We start from the raw sequence: 25,117 nt of genomic DNA on the forward strand, positions 1-25,117 counted from the left end.
ACAGCTGGTTTGCTGAAACCCAAGTCTCAAGAATATAAATATACATAAATGAATTTACCCTTTACAGTCTTGCATATGGCAGGATGCTAATAATGGCTTCTGAGGCTGCTGTGCAGTTCAATCAATAGTTTGATTTCTTGCCCTAGAGCCTCCACCCACACAAACCCCAAACCAGACCAACCAACCAACCAACCAACCACTCACTGCAGACAGGGAAAGAGGGGAAGTGCAGGGCATGGTAACTGGATTTCTGGGAAACTTTGACAGGGCCTTTACTGTCAGGCACAATCTTGGTACTGCTCTTGAATCAAGCCTTCTCTGTTTCTCTGCACTCTGAGCTGTTTTAATTTAATTAATTAATTAATTTTAATCTTGGCCACAGAGCATTAGGTTTGACGAAGGGCAAAAGCGACTGAATGTCATTTTAATGGAGGGAAGTTGATTTCCATTTGAGACAGAATACCTCATTTTTACCTTTTAGATCCTGGAAGAGGAAAAATGAGAGGTCAAACCTGCATCACCATGACAACCCCTGTAGCGATGTGTTTTGAGTGGATAAAGGGAGGTGATAATGGAAATGAAGTTTCTTCCCCCTGTGCATGGTATCTGTTGGGGTGGATGTTTTTTTCGTGTCCTGCAGGGTGTGGATCTGCAGTTACAGTGGGCTGAGATGCAAGTCTTCCTCCTAATTTAAAGCACTGAGACATTCAGTTTGTTTGTCTGAGATCAGACCCTGATGTAGGACTGCAAGAGTATATGGCAAAAAGAAAGGCACACAGCATGTTTATGTGAAACAGTATGGTATAGAACAATGGTTCTCAAACGAGGGCCACCACTTGTTCAGGGAAAGCCCCTGGTGGGCTGGGTCAGTTTTATTTTCCCGCCGTGTCCACAGGTCCGGCAGATTGCGGCTCCCACTGGCCGTGGTTCGCTGCTCCAGGCCAATGGGGGATGCTGGAAGCGGCGCGGGCAGAGGGACATACTGACCGCCCTTTCTGTAGCCCCCATTGGCCTGGAGTGGCAAACTGCAGCCGGTGGGAGCCGCGATCGGCTGAACCTGTGGACACAGCAGATAAACAATCCGGCTTGGCCTGCCAGGGGCTTTCCCTGAACAAGCGGCAGCCCAAGCTTGAGAACCACTGGCATCATGGGAGTTAGCCATGCAAATCACCAAAAAGAGCCTCTGCTAGGCCAGGTCCCAGGAGGGAGTGTATTAAGTATTAAATCGATACCTAGGAGTGGAAATTGACCTCTATTCTCCATGCTGACATGTGATTGGAATCCAGTAAAATTATCCACAAAATAGCCAGCCTATGAGGAGATAAAACCCTGAAATAATGGAGAACTAAAGCAGCAGAACAAGCAAGCCCAAGCAGGAATTGCACATCAACACAGAACCTTATATAAGAACAGCCATACTGGGTCAGACCAAAGGTCCATGTACCCCAGTATCCCTGTCTTCCAGCAGTGGCCAGGGCCAGGTGCGCCAGAGGGAATGAACAGAAAATCCCCAAGTGATCCATCCCCTGTTGTCCATTCCCAGCTTCTGGCAAAAGAAGCTGAAATCATGTCCAATTTCATACCCCTGCACAAGAAGCTATGTTTTATAACAGCTAGGTATGAGACACATCGAGACTATTGCCACAACAATAACGAAACAAACCCTCCTATTGTGCTCCTAGCTAGTCTACAAAAAGACATTCTTGTAATACTCACACATTATCCTCCAGAAGCTCAGTTTGCTCCACCTATCCATTAAGTCTTGTATTATATGGAGATTGGAAACAGTTTTCGACATAGGATGTCTTTTATGCTATGTACAGTACTTAGATGATGGGATCCCAACCCAGCCAAGCATGTAGGTGCTACCATGATAAAAATAATAAATAAAAATACAGTTAATAAGAGTTGATTCTCAAGGGCACAACAGAGAGCGCTAAATACCATGCACCTGTTTACTAAAGAGAAGCCGCTAAAAATGTCTCTTGTAATTTAGAGCAGGAGAATGGGAATCAGTGTGTATAGGTGTTATTCCTGGTTCTACTGTGTTACTTTGGGCAGGTTGCTGTAGTCCAACTCCCCACTGTAGTATAAATATGCCTACTTCATAGGCCTGTGCTTAAACGTAACATTACTAAATGTTTCTAAAGTGCACTTCTGTAGCACCTTTCATCCAAGGATCTCAATGCAAAGAATTATTTATTAGTTCATTACAATATGGTTTATTGTGAAAAGGCCTCTTCCCAGAGCCTTAGAGCAGGACTGAATAAAAAGCACAATGGAATCATTTATTCGAGTGTTTCCCAAACTTGGGACGCCGCTTGTATAATGAAAGCCCCTGGCGGCCCGGGCTGGTTTGTATACCTGCTGTGTCCACAGGTCCAGCCAATCACAGCTCTCACTGACCGCGGTTCACTGCTCCAGGCCAATGTGAGCTGCTGGATACTGCGTGGGCCAAAGGACGTGCCGGCCTCCGCTTCCAGCAGCTCCCATTGGCCTGTAGTAGTGAACCACGGCCAATGCGAGCTGTGATTGACCGGACCTGCGGATGCGGCAGGTAAACAAAGTGACTCTGCCTGCCGGGGCCTTTCCCTACACAAGCGGTGTCCCAAGTTTGGGAAACACTGGTTTAGTCTGTTGAGAAAGGCATAGGTCTTCTATTACTATAAAAACACAATATTGTTCAGATTTAAACACAGCATGAAATTCAACCTGATGCCAATGTCTGAATTATAAAAATAGGGTTATACTCTGTGTAGATTAGTGAGCCCTTAAAGGTTTCAACTTTTGCATTGGAAGAGCATCCTAGAGTTCAGATGCTTCTCTAGACCTTATCTGAACCTCTCAGATATACAGAATTAGGCTTGAAATTATGAAAATATGCTTTTTCATAGGGTTTGGGAGGATGTTTATTTTTTCTTCTGTATGTTTTTATTTCTGGTTCTAACCTGCCTCTTAAATTCATAGATGAATAGATTTTAAGGCCAGAAGGAACCATTGTGATTGTCTAGTCTGACCTACTGAATAACACAGGCCACAGGACTTCCCTGAATTAATTCCTGCTTCCAGTCCAATAGATGTGGCTCAACTAGATCATAGCTTTTAGAAAAACATCCAATCTTAATTTTAAAATGTCCAGTGATATAGAATTCACCACAACCCCTGGTAAGTTGTTCCGAAGATTAATTATCCTCTGTTATAAATGTGCACTTTACTTCTAGTCTGAGTTTCTCTAGTTTCAACTTCCAACCACTGGATCTTGTTATATACTTTTGTCTGCTAGAATGGAGAGTCCATTATCACATTTCTGTTCCTGCTGTACGTACATATAGACTGTGATCAAATCACCCCTTAATTTTCTCTTTGATAAACTAAATAGATTCAGTTTCTTGAGTCTTGCACTATAATGCACGTTTTCCAAACCATTTATCATTCCCGTGGCTCTTCTCTGAACCCCCTCCAATTTTTCAACATCCTTCTTGAAGTATGGACACCAGAAATAAACACACTATTCCAGCAATGGTAGCATTAAAATGTGCAGTGGTACAAGAAATACTAAAAAGTGTATTAGAACATGAAATAACTTCATTCTGGATTGTGGGCAAGATTTCATGTCAGTTCTTATTGTTTGCAAAACTTTTTGCTCATTCTTAGCTATATATTGTGAATTGTGTGTCTGGGAGTTAAAAAATGACACAGGTAATGTCTAGGGCTGTCGATTAATCATAGTTAACTCACATGAGTAACTCAAAAAATTAATCATAATCACACTTTTAAACAACAGAATACCAATTTAAATGTATTAAATATTTTTGGATGTTTTTCTACATTTTCAATTATGTTGATTTCAATTACAACACTGAATACCAAATGTACAGTGCTCACTTTATATTATTTTTATTACAAATGTTTGCACTGTAAAAATGATAAACAAAAGAAATATTATTTTTCAATTCACCTCATACAACTACTGTAGGATAATCTCTTTATCATGAAAGTGCAACTTACAAATTTAGGTTTTTTTGTTACATAACTGCACTAAAAAACAAAAAATGTCAAACTTGAGAGCCTACAAGTCCATTCAGTCCTACTTCTTGTTCAGCCAATCACTAAGAGAAACAAGTTTGTTTACATTTACAGAATATAGTGCTGCCCACTTCTTAATTACAATGTCACCTGAAAGTGAGAACAGGCATTTACATGGCACTGTTGTAGGTGGCATCGCAAGCTATTTATGTGCTAGATGCGCTAAAGATTCGTATGCCTCTTCATTCTTCAGCCATCGTTCCAGAGGATATGCTTCCATGCTGATGACGCTTGTTACAAAGATAATGCGTTAATTAAATTTGTGACTGAACTCCTTGAGGGAGAATTGTATGTCCCCTTCTCTGTTTTACCCACTTTTTGCCATATATTTCATGTTATAGCAGTCTTGGATGATGACCCAGCACATGTTGTTCATTTTAAGAACAGTTTCACTACAAGTCTGACAGTATGCAAAGAATATACCAATGTGAAATTTCTAAACATAGTTACTGCACTTGACAGAACCTGAACCACCAAAAAAGAAAATCAACCTTCTGCTGGTGGCATATGACTCAGTTGATGAAAATGAACATGTGTTGGTCCTCTCTGCTTTGCATTGTTATAAGCAGAGCCCGTCATTAGCATGGGTGCATATAATCTGGAATGATGCTTGAAGCATCAAAGGACATATGAATTTTTAGTGCATCTGGCATGTAAATATCTTGTGACACTGACTACAACAGTGCCATGCAAACACCTGTTCTCACTTTCAGAGGACATTGTAAACAGGAAGCAGGCAGCATTATCTTCTGCTAATGTAAACAACCTTGTTTGTCTGAGTGATTGACTGAACAAGAAGTAGGACTGATTGGACTTGTAGGTTCTAAAGTTTTACATTGTTTAATTTTTGAATGCAGGGGTTTTTTTGTACATAATTCTACATTTTTAAGTTCACTTTCATGATAAAGAGATTGCACTAAGTACTTATATTAGGTGAACTTAAAAATACTATTTCTTTTGTTTTTTACAGTGCAAATATTTGTAACAAAAATAAATATAAAGTGAGCACTGTAGACTTTGTATTTTGTGTTGTAATTGAAATCAACATATTTGAAAATGTAGAAAACATCCAAAAAGTTTTAAATAAATGGTATTTGATTATTATTTAACAGTGCAATTAATCATGAATAAATTTTTAATCATGCAATTAACTGCAATTAATTTTTTAAATTCATTGACAAGCCTAGTAATTTCAGTAGAAAATATCCTTTGTTTAAAACTGTGGAACTCATTGCCACAGGATTTTATAGAGCCAAGAATCTAGTGAGATTTATAAAATTGGACATTAATATAGATAACAAGAATAGCCAGAGTTGGTATAGTTAATTCTTATGAAAGTTTTTGAATGTCTATAATAAATCATGCTTCATGATTTAAACCAGCATCTAATTACTAAGGATTTGGATCAGATCTTCATGGAGAGGGGATGGGGAGATCATCCCACACCTGCCTGGAATTTCTTGCAGCTTCATCTGATGCTGGCCACAGCCAGACCTTGGGTTAGATGGACAATGGGTCTGATCCAGTATGGTAATCCCAGCAATATTGAAAGACTCTACCAATGGTGTTTACACCATTCCCTTTGAGACAACAACCAGATCTGCACATCTGCTGGCAAGAGAGCACTGCTAGACCACTGGGATCAATCTGCTAGTAAATCAAAGCAGACCTGAGTGATATTGATGTAGTGTAGCAATGATAATTTCACTCCTCATGCTGGTTAAAAAAGGGAAGCCAATGCAGACACTCAGAAGCACGAGGGCCAGAATGCAATCCTGTGGGACACCATGAAGAACACAATAAGATCAGCTACAAGGAAAAAATGAGTTATAAATTACATAAAATATATGCTTGGCAAAAAATTGACTGGAGAATTTCTGGAAAGGTCCTGGATTATAATATGTGCTGCAGGCACCATAAAGATTTATGAGTCATTGGAGTTTCTTGTACTTTAATCAACGAGTCTGAAAAATGTGTTAAATGTTATGTCCCTACATGAAAGGGAATTGCACAATATTCATTTAAACAAGATCCTAGATCTACTGTAGATGACATACAACTCAAATGTAGTCTGACTCAGCCTGAAGATGGGCCACAACCATGAAGTTTGGTCCAATTTTGGCGTGTTTCAGTTTAATTTAGTTTAGGAGCCATATCTGAACTTCAGGAAAGTTTATGGATCGGGCTAGGGTTAGCTAGGTTCCAGCTCAGAACCACATCTATTCTATATCTTCCCTGTGAAATAAGTCATCATGAAAGTTTTATTCATATGAATTGTGTCTTATGAATTAACTATTTTTGTTTCATTGTTTTGACTAGTTTACCAGTTACTTTGATTCTGACAAGAAGTTTTCAGGGAGACCAAAGTCAACTTAAACTTTGTCTCTTTCCTTTGATGGAAACTCATGATGTCTTTAGTTTGCTAGAACTAGTTTTGTAAGAAGACTTTTATCTCCTTGAAGACCACCTGCTGGAAGATGAATTGCAATGCATGAAAAGAAAACCTCCTGTACAGACTTTGATGTGTTTATAACTCAAGGATTCCAGGAAAGTGATTAAAACAAAGTACACAAAATGATGCCACATAATTGTGTTTCTATCTGATTTACATGGTTAGCCTTCCATGTGGACTCTATGCATATGCTTAAGTTTCAGTTACTTTGCAAGAAGGTTTTCTTACATTAGTCAGAACATTCATTGAAACAATATTAATAAGCTAGAAAAGTCTTGAGGATTCACCTAAGGTGGGTCTGACCTGGAAGTTCAGTACAGCAACATCCAGTTCTGAGTGGACAAAAACAACAAGTAACCTGGGCTTCCTGAGCATATCTTTTTTTTCATGGAAGATGCTGGCACAACAAGCTAATATTACTGTTGATAGGTTAACGGGCAAATGTATCACTTGAGTAGATTAGAAGCGTATCCAGGAGAGAATGAGTAGCTATTTCCTTTAGGGAAGGGAGATGACGGTATATGGAGTAGCATATAGACAGCACAGCCCTTGTAAAGTAATTACAATAAAGATTAAATAAAAACAATACACAAATTTCATATGGAAGTGCCTTTAATTATGTATCAACGGAACAATGAGCAGCTTCAATAAGAGCCATGAAAATTATTACTGGGGACTGCCCATGAGAAAAAAAGAAATAAACAAGGAAAAAGATTCTCTTTGTTCAGAAAACATGGTGTATGAAATACTTTAAAAAGCTGTTCCCAATTAATTTACACAGGATTAATTAATAACTAATTCATAGCTTAGATTTATATGATGACAATCAGTCTTAAAGGATCCACAATTTCTTTACAAATGTATTTTAATCTAATTTAATTCAATGGCAAAACATTTGTGGATATCAGTGGGAGCAGGAATGGAGACTATATACTATGCAATATATGCAGTGGGGATCACACACCCACCACTGAAATGCAATGGCTTCTGGGATGGAGCAAAGCGCCCATCCATAACATGAACACTAGATGTGCTTTTCTTGGAGAAGTGAAGAATTTCTTTTCCAATCAAACATGTGATGAATGTATATGTCAATATGGTCTTAATTTAGACTTCAATAAATGATGCAAAATGTGGGATTTTGTTTTGCCTTTCAAGCAGCAACCACAGCCCTTGTCTTGCTTGTGCAGAATAGATTTTTGATTATTTTGCTATCTTCCTATGTGCTTTGACAGTACCTAGTCCATTGTTGGCACTGCAAGTAAACAAACAAATAATGATAATAAAATTAATCCATTCATGGAATCCTGCATGTCACAGGGAAAAAAATCCCACACAGCATTGTATTAAAGAGCTGGTAAGCTTACCAACACTCATGGTTTTTTCCTTTAGCCTGGATATCCAACAAAGCACGTACCATCTGCCAAGATTCACTTCAAACACACTTCAACTGTTGCCTGCAACACTACTTGATACAGCATCTCCAGAAAAATTCTTTTCACTGTGGAGAAAAAAATAAGGACAATCCCTATAAACTGAGCAGGTAGGGATTCTTACAAAAAGGAAACAAAATAGCAATATGTTAATCTACTTTGTGTTTGTTGGGCTTGATTCTTCCTTGCACCTAGGCTGATCATTTGCATTCACATGAAGCAAGGGTAAAGTGGATGTGAATTGCCACTATTCTGATGTTTATCTCATTAGAATATTTGATGCATATTTTGCAAACTTTCTAACTTGCGAACAGTTTTCATCTGTGCAAAATTCAAGAAATGGGTTAGCTGTAGCTGGACAAAATTAGCCTGTTGTTTTCTTATACTTAGTTGATTTACATTTTGCATTGTAGTAGTGCCTAAGAGCCCCAGTCATCACTGGGCTAGGTGCTGCACAAATGCAGAACAAACGACAGTCTCTGCCCCAAAGAGTTTACAATCTATCAGTGAGGATTGGTTTTTGCTCCCTGCTTAAATGAGAGAGGAAGCACTTGGGGAGGGGGGCTAATCTGAAAATCAGAATGCATCTGACTTTGAAATTCACTCTCTGAATATTCATAGAGGATAGAGCATTGGAATGGAACTTGGGAGACCAGGTTTTATTCCTACCTCTGCCACTGGCCTGCTGGATAACCTTGGGCAAGTCACTTAATCTCTCTTTGCCCCAGTTGCCCCATCCGTAAAATGATAACAACGATACTGACCCTTCTTTGTAAAGTGCTTTGAGAGCTACTTATAAACTAAGAATTATTATTAAATTTCCATCTCTCAAATGTCCACAGAAAGCAAACAATAATGGGGTATGATCAGGAATGAAGTCACTTCAAAAAAATGAAGTATGTTTTTGTTGAAAACTCTTGGTAATAGCCCAAATCTGCCTTCCACCCACAAATCCCAAGGGACATTGAGAAGGCTGCTAAAAATGCCTGAAACCAGGGACTCTGCCCAGCACTTACAATTCTCTGAAAAGTGCAAGTTCAACAGGAGACATCTGAATACCTGTCAGTTAGGACATAGGAGGCAGTTTTGATTCCTTTGAGTTGAAGGGAAAAAAACGTCATTGAAGATGGTCATTTGGTCCATAATGCACTGTGCTCTGAGAGGAACCCAAATGTTGCACGTAACCAAAGATCCAGTATGAATGTATTATAACATCTGATACCAAAATATCTAGCTACCCTACATACTTCTAAACTCATAACTAAAATCATCCAGGAAGCGATCATCAGTTCAGGGACAAATAAATCTGTACTGGATACTGTCCATTTCCATACACTCGAAAGCCCCGATGAGAAGCACATCTGCTGACGGGTGATATATAACTCGATGGTCAGTTACCATTATTTTTTTTTTTAAAATGTGTATGATGTTCTTATTCCCTCTTGTTGACCTTTTTTTTTTTTCTCATAACCCCTTTGCCTTTCCATTCTCTGCTCAGTCCCATTAGCAGGATGTTGTGCAATATGGTGCTTGTCATCTGTTTCAAAGACACAGTGATGTGATACAGGTATGCCAGATGGATAAACCTAGTGTGACTAATTATTGTGTATTTGCCTTTAATTATTATCATTTATTACCAGAGAAAAGACAATAGAGGTTCCCAGACTCAGAAGGGAATGTCGGCAGAAGGGAATTTTTTTTTTTTTCTAAAACACCAGTGCACATGGGGGAAAAAAGTTTTTCTTTGTTGAGGGAAAAACTAAAGAACAAAAAGAAACATAATCCATCCATGAGAGATTTTTATCCAGTCGTTCCCTATGAACTTGAAATAAAATATCTCACAGGTAATAAAATATTTTCTTGCTAATTGTGAGCAAGGATTGTCCCTTGTACTACAAGTAATGAGACAAAGGTACCACCTTATTCTTCCTTCCATACTGTGTTGGGGAAGGCGTGGAGACATTGGTTACACCTTTTTGTTGCACAGGCCAACATAGCGGAACTCATAGAGAGAGGGAATAATCGGTACTGGTATGGCACATTGCTTTGACTATGTCTTAGACCATTTGTGATAGACTGTTCATGGTGCCTGATTGCTCACCTAAGTCACATATACAAACAGGTCCTGAACAACTGGTCTGCAGAAATATTTCTGTGTAAAGTCATAAAATTCAAAGTCCGTACATGGATGATTTACAAACAGGAGGAAGGCCTACAGTTATTGCTATTTTCTCTGATTAGTTCAACAAGATTGCTGACCTAGAGATTGTTTACTTGGCACCATGGTCCAAGCTACAGGGTTATGAATTGTAGCATGCTCTAAAATGTTGCTCTCATATTGCCCTGTGTGGATCCTGCTGGTGAGGACTAAAGTGTACCCAAGTTGGCATTGAAGTAACCCTGATATTTTTTAGTTAGCACCAGCAGGGTCTACATAGGGTAGATATCTAGAGTTCATACCCACATAGACCAAACTGCTGCTCCATGTAAGCAAGCTCTTACTTTGTCTGAGACAGAAATTATTTTCCCTCAAAGTTTGCTAAAGTTAAAGCTGTCATTTTCTTGGCCGGGTGCTGTAATGGGGGAATGAACAGGTTGTATTTTGGGCCTGGTGACCTGACATTCTCCGTTTTAACTCATTTGAATATGATTTGAATGGGGTTTGGAGGAACCCTTAATATTCTGTATTTTTTATTGATTGTTGAATTCTAACTCCAAACTAAATGTACTGTCATTAATACATATCCAGGGAAAACTGCCCCTTATAACCAAATATTATTGAATTAAGTCAGCAGATTGGGTATTGAATATGCAGTGGCCCTCTAATGAAATAACTTTTTCTTGCAAGAGCCTGTATTGGTCCTTAAGAAGATTTAAAGCTAATCTTACTTGGAGATGTTTCAGTCCAATTATTTTTCAAGAATTTCTTGGATTTCTTTTTCTTATTAACATAACTGTTCAATTCTCAATATTTTTTTGTGCATAGCAAGTAAAGGGGAAATCAGTTTAAAACCTTCCCTAAGTAAAAATAAATGCACCCATAATCCAATTTAGATAGAATTTCATCTTTGCTTTTCTGACCAGTTCTGTACTGTTATCTCCACATCACACAGATAAACCAAAGTAAGTTTCCCATTCTTTTCCCATTGGGAGACAATTGCACTTAGTGGGAATGAAGCAATATTTAGCAGAAGAGCAATGCATTCTTCCAACAGTGCCTGGCTAAGCAGAAGGAGAGGAGTATGATTTCTCCCTGGGCTTCTAGTTTTGTTTCTCCATTATTTACAGATGTAAGTTAAGGCTCCCACACCCCGTGCTGGGTTGTTCTCTTCCCTCCTGGCTGGAGAACTTCCTCTCATTCTCCTGCCCCTCCTGCTCACATTATATAGCTCCCTTTCATAGGCCATCCCCAAAAGCGTTCTGATTGGCTAGGAGAGATGGACTCAGGTGCCCTTCATAGACCTCTGACCAGACCCAAAGCTGTAGCTTCTCTGACTCTCATGAATGGTCTTCTCAGTGTCCGTTTACTGTGCACTCAGTTGCTGTAACAATAGATGCCGTATGCATGCCCTTAAAGTGAAATTCTACTCTGGACAGTGACTCTGTAACAATGGCTCCCTTCTACTCAGCAAATACCCTGTGTATGTTCAACCATATTTGCTAACTTCAGTGACCAAAGCAAATTCCTAGGGCTGTTGATGCCTCTCATCTCTTCAGAACCAATACAGCTAAGAAATAGCAACTGGGTTCTTATTCCTTTTTGCACATCATGAACAGATTTGTTAGCAAAGGTGTGATTGCTTGGGATCTAGCAAAGTCATAGAATATAACGTATTTTCAGAGGTGCTATATGGATATAATTTGATGAAACTGAGGTTACACAGGTACTAGTTAACCATAGTGCCAGAAATCTCCTCCAGTAATACATGGAACTCCATTCGGTAACTCTTTGAGCATCTTTCTCATAACAAAACCAAAATACATGAGAATCATACAGAGCAAAAGCCAGCCTCTGGGAATAACTGGCCCCCATTCTTCTCATACTATTCCCATCTTCCTTATCACTCATTTCCTCACCAAGGTATCAAGTCCTCCCTACTTCAGAACAGGCTTGTCTTCCATCTTCAGTGTCCTCTGAGGCTAGTTTTCCCTTCTATGTCCCCAGAGCCTGATGTTCCTTGCTTGCTGAAATGGCCCTGTATTAATGCAGCTTCAGGTGGGTAGGCTGTGGGTGGAAAATAAATGGGTGCTGGAGTGCTGGGAAACAGTCATGGTGCTGTAAGCAGGGAAATGGGCAATGGAGAAGACATTCAACCAGAAAGTAGCAGTAAAGGTATTTTCTTTTGCTCCTACAAGCTTTGCCTCCCACTCCCACCCCTGAAACAACACTCCTAACGAACCTCCTTTACTCTTTTAATTCAGACTGAACTACAAAAAATGCCCATAATATTTTTGTTTAGGTTAGGTTTAGTTCCAGGTCCTTGTGGGTCTTTGGGGGTAGTTTTAAAATGTCTTCTGGATTACAGATGTACATTTCAGAACTAGCAGCATTTAAACTGTTTCCTTTGCTTCAGGGCTTTAAAACTGTAAGAAATATCACTGGTCCCCCAAGCTGTAGTTTAAATGATGAAGAGGCTACTTCTTCCAAGGACTGCAGGTGCTGTGTCCTGGATTTCACATTTGTTGTAAACTCCAGAAAAAAAAGAGAGAGGGCGGGCAGAGGGGGAGTTTTTTGGGGAAAATATTCTTGAAAAGATGGAGGGAAGATTTTGGAATAAAAGGACAGATCCAAAACTGAGAGCAGCCACAGACTTTCCAGAGTGCTTTGAAGTGTGAATACTGCTGACATTCCACCACTGCTATCTGAGACAACATTGCGTTCAACATGCGGTTTCTTTTGCCTGTATTAATCAGCTGAAGTGTTTGCACTTAGACAACATATTGTATCATATGTCAGAGTCCATCCTTCAGGGGCCAGATTTCCAAAAGAGCTTAGCGTCCATTGGCATCAGCCCAAAATGAATATCCTAAGAAAATTCTTCTCCTCTGTGACTACCTGGGCAAGCCTAACTGTGTGAGGGATTTGATTAATCCATGTTTAATAAATCAGCCAAGTACTACTGCTGAGTTTTATACAGCTAGGTTGGCCTAGTCACATCCAGCTGAGCAGAGGACCTGATGGTTTAATAGGTTTAGTTCAGAGTTCTATGCAAAGAGCTGCACAAAAGAGGCTGTTTGCAGTGCAGAACATGTTTTATTTGTCCTGTAAAACCCAAGAACTATGCTATATAATTTGGGTGCCATCTACTGTCACCTTATTTATTAAGTATTTACATATCTTCAGACATAGAGCACGCCTGTATCAACTTCAGGATTGGGCCCACATTGTGGTGGTTGTTGTACGAACACATAAAAGAGATGCTAGGACAAAACTCTCTTCCCAGTTTCCCCGGGAGAGACAAGTCATATTTCTTTGGATTGGCATTTTGTTAGATCTTATGGGTAACTTCAGCCGTGGTCAGTACTTGTGTGTGAGACATCCAAAGAAAGCCAAGTCTGGTTTTGTTGATTCAGTAAGGAATGCCCTTCCCTGAGGTTTCACATTGAGTTGATGGCGGTGATGGGGATAGAACTTAAAAGCAACAAGGAGTCCGGTGGCACCTTAAAGATTTGCAGATTTATTTGGACATAAGCTTTTGTGGGTAAAAAACCCACTTTATCAGATGCGTAGAACTTATATCTCCAGTTTCCTCTTAAACATTAGACCACACATCTCCCCAAAACATATGTATTTCCTAAAGTGCTTGTTCAAGATGAAAGGCAGTAAATGCCAATTAGATGCTGCCTATGAGTTTAAGTCTAGGCTTTAGTAATGTAAAGGTGCACTCCTAGACTGAATCCAACTGCTGGGTGTGGGACCTTACCAACTGTATTGGACCCTGAACACTGAGGGGCCAGTGTGATTTTCCTATAGAAGAGTTAAGAATTGGGGACTTGTATTACATTGGGGGGAGGTGTCATTTGCTTTATTATATATCAGAGGGCTTAGGACAGGGACAAGGTGGGTGTTACCAGGACTACATTTAACCACCTTCCATTTGTCCCATGAGAGGATACTGCACATCAGCCATGGGAGACAGCTGCAGGGTATTTCTGGAACTGTCCTATGACCTGGGGGGAGATTTCTTTCTTCATGGAGCACCAGAGCGTGTAACCCAAGCACATAAGCTGTGCAAGGCTTTGGATTCATTCCTGAGAGGTTTGCTTTGCTTTCCCATTTCCCCCGTATTATTGTCTTCCTCTTTACTTTCTCTTCAGTTAGCTTCTTGCTTCTGTTTTCCTCAACAAATTCTGTCATTTCTGTTCTGTTTTTTCCCTTCATCCAAACCCTACAGCATTCCTCTCTCTCTCTTTCTCAAAATCTGCCCATTGTTTTTCATAAATCCATCTGCATTGAATTGTTTATAGTTACGATAAAGGTCCTTTCAGCGTAGTGTCTATTTTCTTTAATAACAAGAATCAGAGGGGAAATTGTCCAAAGGACCAAAAAGGATTTAACTTTGCCTGGACATTAGGCAACGGCAACCCAAAAGTACAAAACAAGCTGTAGCATGTTAATAAGATACCCTTTAAAAACAACAGCATTTGTTTTTTTCTGTAGCTAGTGCTTTTCCTGCTCAAAGCACTTCCTAAATATTGGGCCAGATCCTAGCCCTGGGTTCTGGTGGCACAAAGGGGATGGAGATAGGAAGATGGGTTTTCCTAAGATAGGAATTCACAGGTTTTGTAGAGCCGGTATGGTCAGCTCTATGCCACCTATTCTTTCATGTTCTAGGCATTCTGGGTAGGCCAGGGAAAATCTGGGATATAGCTAGACCTTACTATAGTGCGCTGATGATTTCTGGACATCGGAGTAATCCAAGCCCTCAGGCTTCGACCCCGGGTGGTGTGGCTCGGGCTTCAGCTTTGGCCCAAGCAGTGGGGCTCGGGCTTCGGTTTTGGTCCTGGGCTTCAGCAAGTCTAATGCCAGTCCTGGAAACCTCATCCACTTTGGGGTCTTGACCCACAGTCTGAGAACCGCTCCTCTAAATTAACCCCTTGTGGTGCTGTCCTTTGTTAGACTTTAAACCATAAAGCAAAAATACATAAAGTAAAGTCTTTCCCCATCTCCCTCTCTAGCTGATGTTTGGTATTGCTCATTTATGTCTTTCTTTTCTTCTATCATGCTGGTCATGCGAGCATTTCCCTGTGAACAATTTCCAGCCCCCGCAGCTCACCCCTTTCAATGTCTTTTCCCCTCCTCTGCATAATTCCATTCCACCTGAATTTCCCTGTATTGCTTATGCTAATTACACTTAAGTGGGGTGCGGGGCAGGGAGGGTGGAGGGAAAGGAAAGATTTTGAGCAATGTGAACCAAGATCAGAAAGTTTTGTGATTGTAAATGGAAGAGTGAGACTTTGCTGTGAAAAGCTATGCAATAGAAAGACCAGAGGAAGGGAAGGAGGAAATAACAGATCATGACAGGTTCCTACCCGAATGCCGGAGCCAAAAGGGCCCAGAAATCTTCCCTCCAGAAAGGCCTGGATCAATTGCATTATCACAGTGCACCACTGGAGGTGCACAGTGCTCCAGAGGGGGTGGGGATGGCATAGATGCCATAGGGATGGAAATGTGGTAAGAGCCCAAGGAGAGAGATTATCAGGGAGGGAGCAGGGCCATGAGTTGGCTGCACTGGAAGGAAGAGGCTGCCCTGTGCAAAATGACACTGTAGTCTGTGTCACCAGGCTGCTCAGAGAGGCAGTGCAAGAAATACCTATGGGGATGTTCCTTTCTTCAATCACCCGCATTGCTTCCCCAACTAGCAGGCTCTTGCTGCGTCCCCTCCTCACTCATGGTTTCACCACTCGCACTATTGCCATTGACATCCTGCTTAAATAATATTTCTTCATTGCCACTACTCCTGGCATCAGTGCTTGAGCTACCAAAGGAGTGGGGGCATTGGCACTGGATGAGCAGGGCACCACACACAGCTGTACTGTTCCCTCATTCCTTGGGCTAACTCTGCAGGGAGGGATTGTGGATTTGTGATGCACAATGTCTCCCTGAGTTCCCCATGCGGGGTTCTAGTCATATGTGTTGTGCCCTTCTCAGTGCAGTGGTTAAACACTAAAGTTTGGCCCAACATGAAAGAACAAGCACTCCCACGCCACCCTCAAGTGATGAGTGGATCCCAGAGCCATTTATCAAAACTCTTCGAAACTGGAGGGATCTGGATAAAATGACACCAGGACTTTGCACATCATCCCAGCTTTGGAGGTGGGAAAACAAAACAATTACAGTGCCATTTTCGCCAAACTTAAGCCAACCTGCTTTGGCTGATCTCTAATGACCAATTTGTTTCCTATCACAGCTAACAAAATACCATAGGAGCGGGGATCCTGAACCGAGTTCTCCTATATTCCAGCCAGACTGACTGAGGAAGGTCTCAATTCAATTAAAGGAAAATCAGAAAGTTTTCTCTCTTCACCTTGTCTTTTTCCTTTCTACTCTGTATTTCTTATTTTTTATATATCTATATATACACCCACCCCTCCCCTTTCCAATCCTTCCTTTAAGGTTTAATTTAACAATAACATTTGTGATTGGGGTCCTGCGCATCTCAAGGGCATTGCGCTTGAAATTGCACACACTCCGCACCATTTATCATAGCCTGACATGTGTCATGTTCCAGACTGCAGCTCCAAGAGGTTACAGCTCACGACTGCTCCTTTGTTGATCAGCTGCTGAGACAACTGAGGCACCTTTCTTTCTTTCTTTCTTTCTTTCTTTCTTTCTTTCTATTATTAAAGCTAGCTCTGCTCGCAACAAAAAAACTATTACCCTCACCCCCCAAAAAATATTTGCATGGGGTTGAATGCTGTCTGCTTCACTTGCTGCTGTTCACATTTAATAGGATAGGAATGCTCCACTGTAAAGTTAGTTCTCTGTTGAAGGAAAAATGGAGATGGCTGTCAAGAGACGGGAAATTAGAGGGTTCATGTAAAATGGGGCCCAAATTCCAATCACCCTCAATTTTGGTGTGGCAAAACTAAAAGTTGACTGGCAAGGTTTTGCGAACACTTGCAACACTTGAGCTGCTAAACTCAACCAGTGAGATTTTGCAGAAATCCAAACCACCCCCAAATGTGCTCCCTAGTAGTGCTGCTGAAGTGTTTCTCTGTTTTGTTTATTATGCATCTTCTCCTATGCTCGCACGCTTCATTAATATCAATAAGAGTTCTCTCTGAGCCCAGAGTGAGTCAAGACTGCAGGATAGGGGCTCTGGTGGGTATGTTTACAGAAATGATGCATAATGTAATAAAGCAAAGCCTGCCACTTGGAAACACACGGAGGAGATCCAGTTTGAATCATGCTTATACAAATCACTGAGAGCTTAATTGTGCAGTTTGATCCTTCCAGTGATCCACATCCCCTTTCAACTTGTGTCTGCAGTACAAAGTGATATTTCAACTTAATGCCAAGGACGTGTTAGGTGAGCAAAGCAGCACAGATAGAATGAAACAGGAGCCTAATGTCAGTCCAGAACTTGAACCAAACTGGGTTTCTGTTTTCATTTTGATACTTGGGGGAAAAAAAAGATGAATCTTTTTTAACAAATGAGGTAAAATGCTTTGAAGATAAGAAGACAAGCCCTTAAATTTCCTCAAGAGACGCTCAAAGAATGATATTCTTATTTTAACATTTTTCAAAGATGGACTCCTTCTGAGCCATTGGTTAAGGTGGTTTACTGATGCCATGATGATAAGTGTTTTAGAAAAATGACAGTGGAGACAGTACAGGTAGCAGAAAGGCATGCTTTGTTGGCAGATGAGGGTGCATATGAGCAGAAGCCATACTTTGAATATCTCAACAATGGAGTTGCTCTGGCAGTGGTTTCAGATGTGGTGGGACATTCTGGCCTCCCAGTGAGATGTAACATGCTGGAGCTGTGTCCATTTATTGAGATGGTGGTGGGGAGGACAAAAGTTCAATTAAATGCTCGGATATGAGTGATAAAATTAATCTCTGATTAAACAGGTCCTTGAACTAATGAGAGAAGGAGGTAACCACAAAACCAAGCAGAACATAATTAGGTGAGATCCAATAATGACTTAAAAAGTATTTAAATGCAATCAGGCCAAGATGCCTGCGATATCAGAGGAAAGAGTAATGATGTACACCATGGACACAATGTAGATTACAATCTCAAACAGGATACAGGAAGGAGCCAGGGCTTGTTTATGAGGCCAAATTTTGGCATATCTCCTCTGTTTTTCTTTGCCTTGGCATGAAACACTGGGCACTGCTGGTAACTAAATCAGATCATCAGAAAATGCCTGTGTTGATGAGCATGACAGTGTTCAAGGAAATAACTTGATTTGTACTTTAGACAATATGGCCACATCCATCCTTGTCTGGTGCTATCAGTTGGGAAAGAGACTTGCCCTCTGATCACTTTCATCAGGTAGAGATGAAATTATCCCCATTTCATGAATATGTTTATCATAAGACGACCTCGGCTGCATATAATGTATTCCGTGGGTATGCTCCTGCAGTCCTTATGCTCAAGCAAAATTGTTTTTGTCTTCAGTATATTGTTCTCATCCGAACACACACAGAAACGGAGACATGTCCATCTCATACTCTCGTACCTAATGCACACGCACAAATCAAATACAAACATGTACACAGCACAGGTACTGTGGGCTTGTTCTTGCACAGGGCGGGTGTGGAGGGCTGCAAGAGTAAATGGGAGGCAAAAAAAAAATGGAGCATAGAGGAACCTGATCCTAAACAACTATTATTCGCATAGTAGCACCTTGAGGCCCCAGATGAGATTGGGGTCTCATTGTTCTAGACACTGCACAAACACTTAGTGCAGTCCCTGTCTGGAATAGCTCACAATCGAAACAAACAAACCTGACAAAAGCTACCAGGGCAAACAGGCATCAAGAGGTGAAGTGATTTACTCAAGCTCACAGAGCTGGGGCTGGAATCTAGGTCTCTTGGCTTCCAGTCCTGTGCCCTAACCATTGGAAATGCTGTCTCTGAAGTAATGAGGCTGAAGCTGATTGGTTACCAAGATTCTCTTACTTAAAGCAAGAGTGAGGCCAAAGAAGGGAGGGTGTAGTTAAGTAGTTCTTTAGTGTAACAGAATCATGTTTCTTGAGACACTTCAGTCCACATCTCTGCCCATGCTTTTGCAAGTAAAGGACTCTAAGGAGTTTGACCCTGTCTCCTCTCTGTGTAGAGGGGTATGCCAAGAGCTTAATTTTATTGGCACCTATCCATGGGTAGCCTCCTCTCATATTTCTGCTGGAATGCAACCACTTTGTGCACCATAAACTCAATCCAAAACACATAGAAGTCAGTGGGAGTCCTTCCATTGGATTTTGCCCTGTGCTAGAATTTGAAGGCTCAAGGCCTTTGTACATCTCCAGCGAGTTGTGTGTTATCAGACCCCATGGACAGAATCTGGAAATTGCATGACAGCAGCACCCAACAGCAGACTAAGTATTCAGCATCAGACTGATAACTGTCCATTCCCATCAGATTATTCTTAAGAAAAAATAAGCATTGTGAGTAATGGGTCAGTGGAGCCGAGCAGCAAATGGTTCATGAGGAATTTTTAAACATTGCATTGTGTTGGATAATCTTCTCTGCCTGTCCTCATCCCTATAGAAAATAGCGAAAGTGCAAATAGATAAATTAAGACAGCTTTGTTTCTAGCATGGGAGCTGTTTTCTCCCAATGCAGAGAGGTTCGGTGGTGGGGGGAGCTTGCTCTTGTGTTTGCTCTTTCAAACAGGCATAAACAGCTTTGCTTATTTCTACTATGCCATCTAAATGCAAAATTTGCATAAACTGATGTTGTTAATTGATTTCTATGCATGCAGGCAGTGCTCTATCAAAGGTAGAGAGGACAGAAGGTCATCCCCTAAGAGCCTCCGGGGAGCAAGTACCCATCTGAGATAGTATTGAAAGTGGCATTGTTGGATATATAATCACTCCCAAGTAGGAAGCGATGGAGTCCTTTGTCATTAGCAAAAAATCATTTTCCTATTAATATTGTAATTCTCTTTTTAATAAAGGCTGCCCTAGCAGGGGCCTAGAAAAATGCCCTACAGGTCTGCCAAAGGGTGGCACAGGCTGCAGCTGGCAGGCTGGCTGCCTTCCCAGAGAAGGGGAAAGGCATGTGCTATTGGCAGTTTGAGCAAATAAATATTCTATTCAGGTTCTTAAGAACATAACAATGGCCATACTGGGTCAGATCAATGGTCTGTCTAGTCCACTATCCTGTCTTCTGACAGTGACCAGTGCCAGGTGCTTCAGAGGGAATGTACAGAACAGGGTAATTATAGAGTGATCCATCTCCTATCATTCACTCCCAGCTTCTGACAGTCAGACTAGGAACACCAAGATTATATTAATAGCCAATGATGGACTGACCCTTCAAAAACTTTGAACCCAGTTATAGTTTTGGCCTTCACAACATCTCCTGGCAATGAGTTCCACAGGTTGACTGTGCATTGTGTGAAGAAGTGCTTTCTTTTGTTTGTTTTAAACCTGCTGCCTATTAATTTAATTGGGTGACCCTGGTTCTTTTGTTATGTGAAGTTGTAAATAGCACTTCCTCATTCACTTTCTCCACACCATTCATGATTGTATAGACCTCTATAATATCCCCCCTTAGTTGTCTGTTTTCCAAGCTAAGTCCCAGAATCTTTAATCTCGCCTCATATGGAAGCTGTTCCATACCCAGAATCATTTTTGTTGCCCTTCTCTATACCTTTTCCAATTCTACTATATCTTTTTTGAGATGGGATGACCAGAACTGCATGCAGTATTCAAGGTGTGGGAATACCACAGATTTACAAATGAGATTATGGTATTTTCCATTTTATCTATCCCCCTTTCCAAATGGTTCCTAACATCGTCAGCTGTTTTATCTGCTGCTGCACACTGAGTGGATGTTTTCAGAGAACTATCCACAATGACTCCAAGATCTGTTTCTTTAGTGATAACAGCTAATTTAGATCCCATCATTTTGCATTTATCAACATTGAATTTCATCTGCTGTTTTGTTGCCCAGTCACCCAATTTTGTGAAATCCCTTAATAACTCCTCACAATCTGCTTTGGACATAACTATCCTGAGTAATTTTGTATCATCTGCAAATTTTGCCACTTCACTCTTTATCCCTTTTTCCAGATCATTCATTAATGTATTGAACCACATTGGTCCCCATGCAGATCCTTTAGGGACCCCACGCTTTACCTCTCTCCATTCTGAAAATTGACCATTTATTCCTACCCTTTGTTTCCTATATTTTAACCAGTAACTGATCCAGGAGAGGACCTTCCCTCTTATCGCATGACTACTTACTTTGTTTAAGAGCCTTTGTTGAGGGACCTTGTCAAAAGCTTTCTGAAAGTCCAAATACACTATATCCAGTAGCTTACCCGTGTCCATGTTTGTTGACCCTCCTCATACATTGTTAAGAATTGTGAAATTATGCTTAACAATTTCTCCCCAATTTGTATTTAGCTTGGACACTCTGGTTACCTTCTTCAGACCTCAGAGAGAGCTCCATGAAGCTTGAAAGCTTATCTCTTCCACCAACAGAAGCTGGTTTAATAAAAGATATTAACTCACCTACATTGTCTCTAAGATATCTTATGATCATATTCACATAGTTTTCCATTACATGTTTTAAATGAACCAGAGTGGTTCTGACTGATCCCACAATTTGTCTGAATTGGCTAGTGGCCTGTCTTGAATCCTTTTTTTTTTTAAACAAATATTAGGGCCCAGGAGAAGCAAATCGGTACCAGCTTGATAAATTAAGACAGTTTACCCAATATTATGAGCTGCATAAGACAACTGAGCCCTGAATAAATATGAGCTAGGTTGTGATACCCCTGAATTCAATAGTACCATGCACCACCAACAGTCCCTGGAATTCAGTAGATCTGCTTGTGTAGTAATGAGCTACCCAATATAAATAAGGGGGTCAGAAGCTGGCCCTGAATCATAAATTTTGGTTAATAAACAGCAATGGCTAGAACAGAGAGGGAGAAAGGGATGTTACTGGATTCAATGTGTTTCTCTGGGGAAGAAAATCCAACCTACTCCTTCTAGCCAGATGCACATGGGAAACAGGAGACGTGCAAATGAAAGCGTAAAGCTGTTAGTGGCAGTTCCTGGTGAGAGAGTGGCTCCTGCCAAGGCAGGTTAGGTAAACTTTCCAGGTGTTTGGAGGTGAATCTTTTCATTTCTGCACAGCCCTCGTTTGACCCAACTATTTCACATCATTACCAATTGCTCTGTTCGTATGTATCAAACTTCCTTGTGCTTTATTGGATTCTGCTCCTGCTGACCTCTTCCAGCACTTTACTTTCTAACATCCTGAAAGCTTCATCATCATCATTCAGTCCATCTCCACCTTGGTCGGAGATTAAAAGGGAGGAGGGGGAAAGAGTGAGCACAACAACAGAGAAGAGCTCTCTGCAGCATCCTGGTGACAGTAGGGGAAATGGTTTGGGCAATCACCCAGAAGAAAGGCAAAAAGAAAAAAATCAAACGAGAATCGGTTCAAGCAGAAGGATTTGAGTGTGGGGATTAGCAAACTGAGCAGACCTTCGGAGACAGGAGAATTTTTTTTCTATTTCAACAAATAAAGAACTGAAGACACTCACTACAGATACATATTGTAATATAAAATTGATTGGTTTAAGCCACAAGACTTGGATCCAGATTTCCAATATCCACCTGCTGATTCTTCCGTGTGTCAAATCTCTGCTCAGTCCAGAAGAGTGGAAGACAGAGGGACATTGGGTGCCTGAAACTAGCCTGACTCTTTACTGTGGCTAGTTTACAATTCATGCGAACAATGCTATACAACTGTGAGGTTTTCATGAAGCCATGTAGGCCATACTTAACAGGATGGGGGACTCTATCCTGGAAAGCAGTAACTATGAAAAAGATTTGGGGGTTGTGGTGAGAAAATCAGCTGAACGTGAGTTCTCAGTGTGAAGCTGTGGCCAAAAGAGCTAATGTAATCTAAAGAAGTTATTTTACCTCTGTATTTGGCACTGCTGTGACCACTGCTGGAATGCTGTGTCCAGCTCTGGTACCCACAATTCAAGGAGGATGTTGATAACTTGGGAGAGAATTCAGAGAAGAGCCACGGGAATGATAAAGGAATTAGAAAACATGTATTATAGCAAAAGACTCAAAGACCTCAATCTATTTATCTTAAGGAAGAGAAGGTTAATGGATGACTTGATTACAGTCTGCACGTACCTACGTAGGGAACAAATATTTAATAATGGGTTCTTCAGTCTAGAGAGAAAGGTATAACATGATCCAATGGCTGGAAGTTGAAGCTAGACAAATTCAGACTTAAAATACGGTATTAATTTTTAACACTGGAAGTAAATAACAATTGGAACAATTTACTAAGGGTTGTGGTGATTTTCTATCACTGACAATTTTAAATCAAGATTGGGTGTTTTTCTAAAAGATCTGGTCTAGGAATTATTTTGGGGAAGTTCTACGGCCTATGTTATACAGGAAGTTAGACTAGATGATCACAATGGTCCCTTCTGGCCTGGGAATCTATGCAACTAATTTGTGGAAGTATTCCCATAATCTTTCAGTTAATTAAAGGCCGTTGGTGAAAAGATGCATGACAGTGTTGTCAGAATGATATTCCCATTTAACAATGAAGCCAAACAAAATTGAAGAGTAGAGACACCAGGAGTCTCCTCATGAAATTTTGGATGTCTACCAACAAGAGGTGTCCACACACTTATTGGGATTTTGTAATAACATAGACTTTGTTGATGTTAATCCACATTTCCCAGTTTAACACCATCCAGCCATATCCATATTTATCATGTATTTCAAAATGGGAAACTCTCTCTGAGCAAGTGCTTGGAAAAGTAGATTGGAGGTTCCTCTCCTTTGCTTTATCAAATAACTACAATATTGGATCATCTGTAAGGACAAGTGCCAACCAAAATTCCAATATACACTCAACCGCAAACCCTGGGAAAGTTTGGATCTAGTTTCAAACTTTGTTGCTCAGGCTGATGGCTAGTGTTTCTGCACCTATAGCCTGATGATTGTGTCTTTTACTTAACTACATCTCTGGTTCAAAATGCTCAAGATGGCTTGCAAACCAATTTGTTACCACTGCTCTGGATTTAAAAGTTACCTTGAAAATGCTTCTTTATGGTGGTAATCACAGTGACTGTCCTAGCCTTCCCCCTAATGAATAGGTTATCTTTTCTCCCCAACCTCTCCTGCAGCAGGTTCCTGAAGACCTTTTTGAGGTAGGTAAGATCGTTTGTATTTGAATATTTCATCTCAGACTTCACAGAGCAGCTAATATTTCCAAACTGCATGAAATCAGCCAGAAGTATTTTATATGTATATTCTAAAATACTCAATACAACCTGGACTATGATTTAAAAAAATAAAGAAAGCCCATCTTTTAATAAGTACCTTTTAGAAGACAGACACGGTAAAGATCATGCAAAAGCCAAGATGGATCTAAGGCTGATAAATTCAAGTACTTTAATCTGTATTTGACACATGAACATTAAAACAAAACTCAGGACAGAAGCTACCCTTCCACTGTGAGAACAAATCCTTAAAATATGTCTTTGGCTAGTTAAAAGTAATAATGCAAATACTGGGCCTAATTCTGATCTCACAATGGTATAAATCAAGTGTAACCTCACTGAACTTAACAACAGCATAAGGGATCTAAGAATGAATCTTGTCGTGTCTGGGCATTGCACAAAAGGATTTAGATTTTTAAATAGAGGTCAGCTCCTATTAGACCTTGATTACAACATCCTAGTGCAAGGAAGTGCTAAACAATAGCTAATATAATGCAACAAGATGTTAGAAAAGGTGCATTGAAATTGTAAGAAAATGTGCCTTTGCTTTTTGGGAATATGCTTATTGTATATCATATTATTATGAATACAGCTGTTGTTAAGTCTTGCCATTTCATCACAAGTCTTGTGATATTTGGTTGTTCATGCCTCAGCTCCTGAAGTCATATGACTACATGAGACTCTCAGCTTTCATT

This window comes from Chelonoidis abingdonii, chromosome 9, assembly GCF_003597395.2.
Source record: "Chelonoidis abingdonii isolate Lonesome George chromosome 9, CheloAbing_2.0, whole genome shotgun sequence".
NCBI lineage: Eukaryota > Metazoa > Chordata > Testudines > Testudinidae > Chelonoidis > Chelonoidis abingdonii.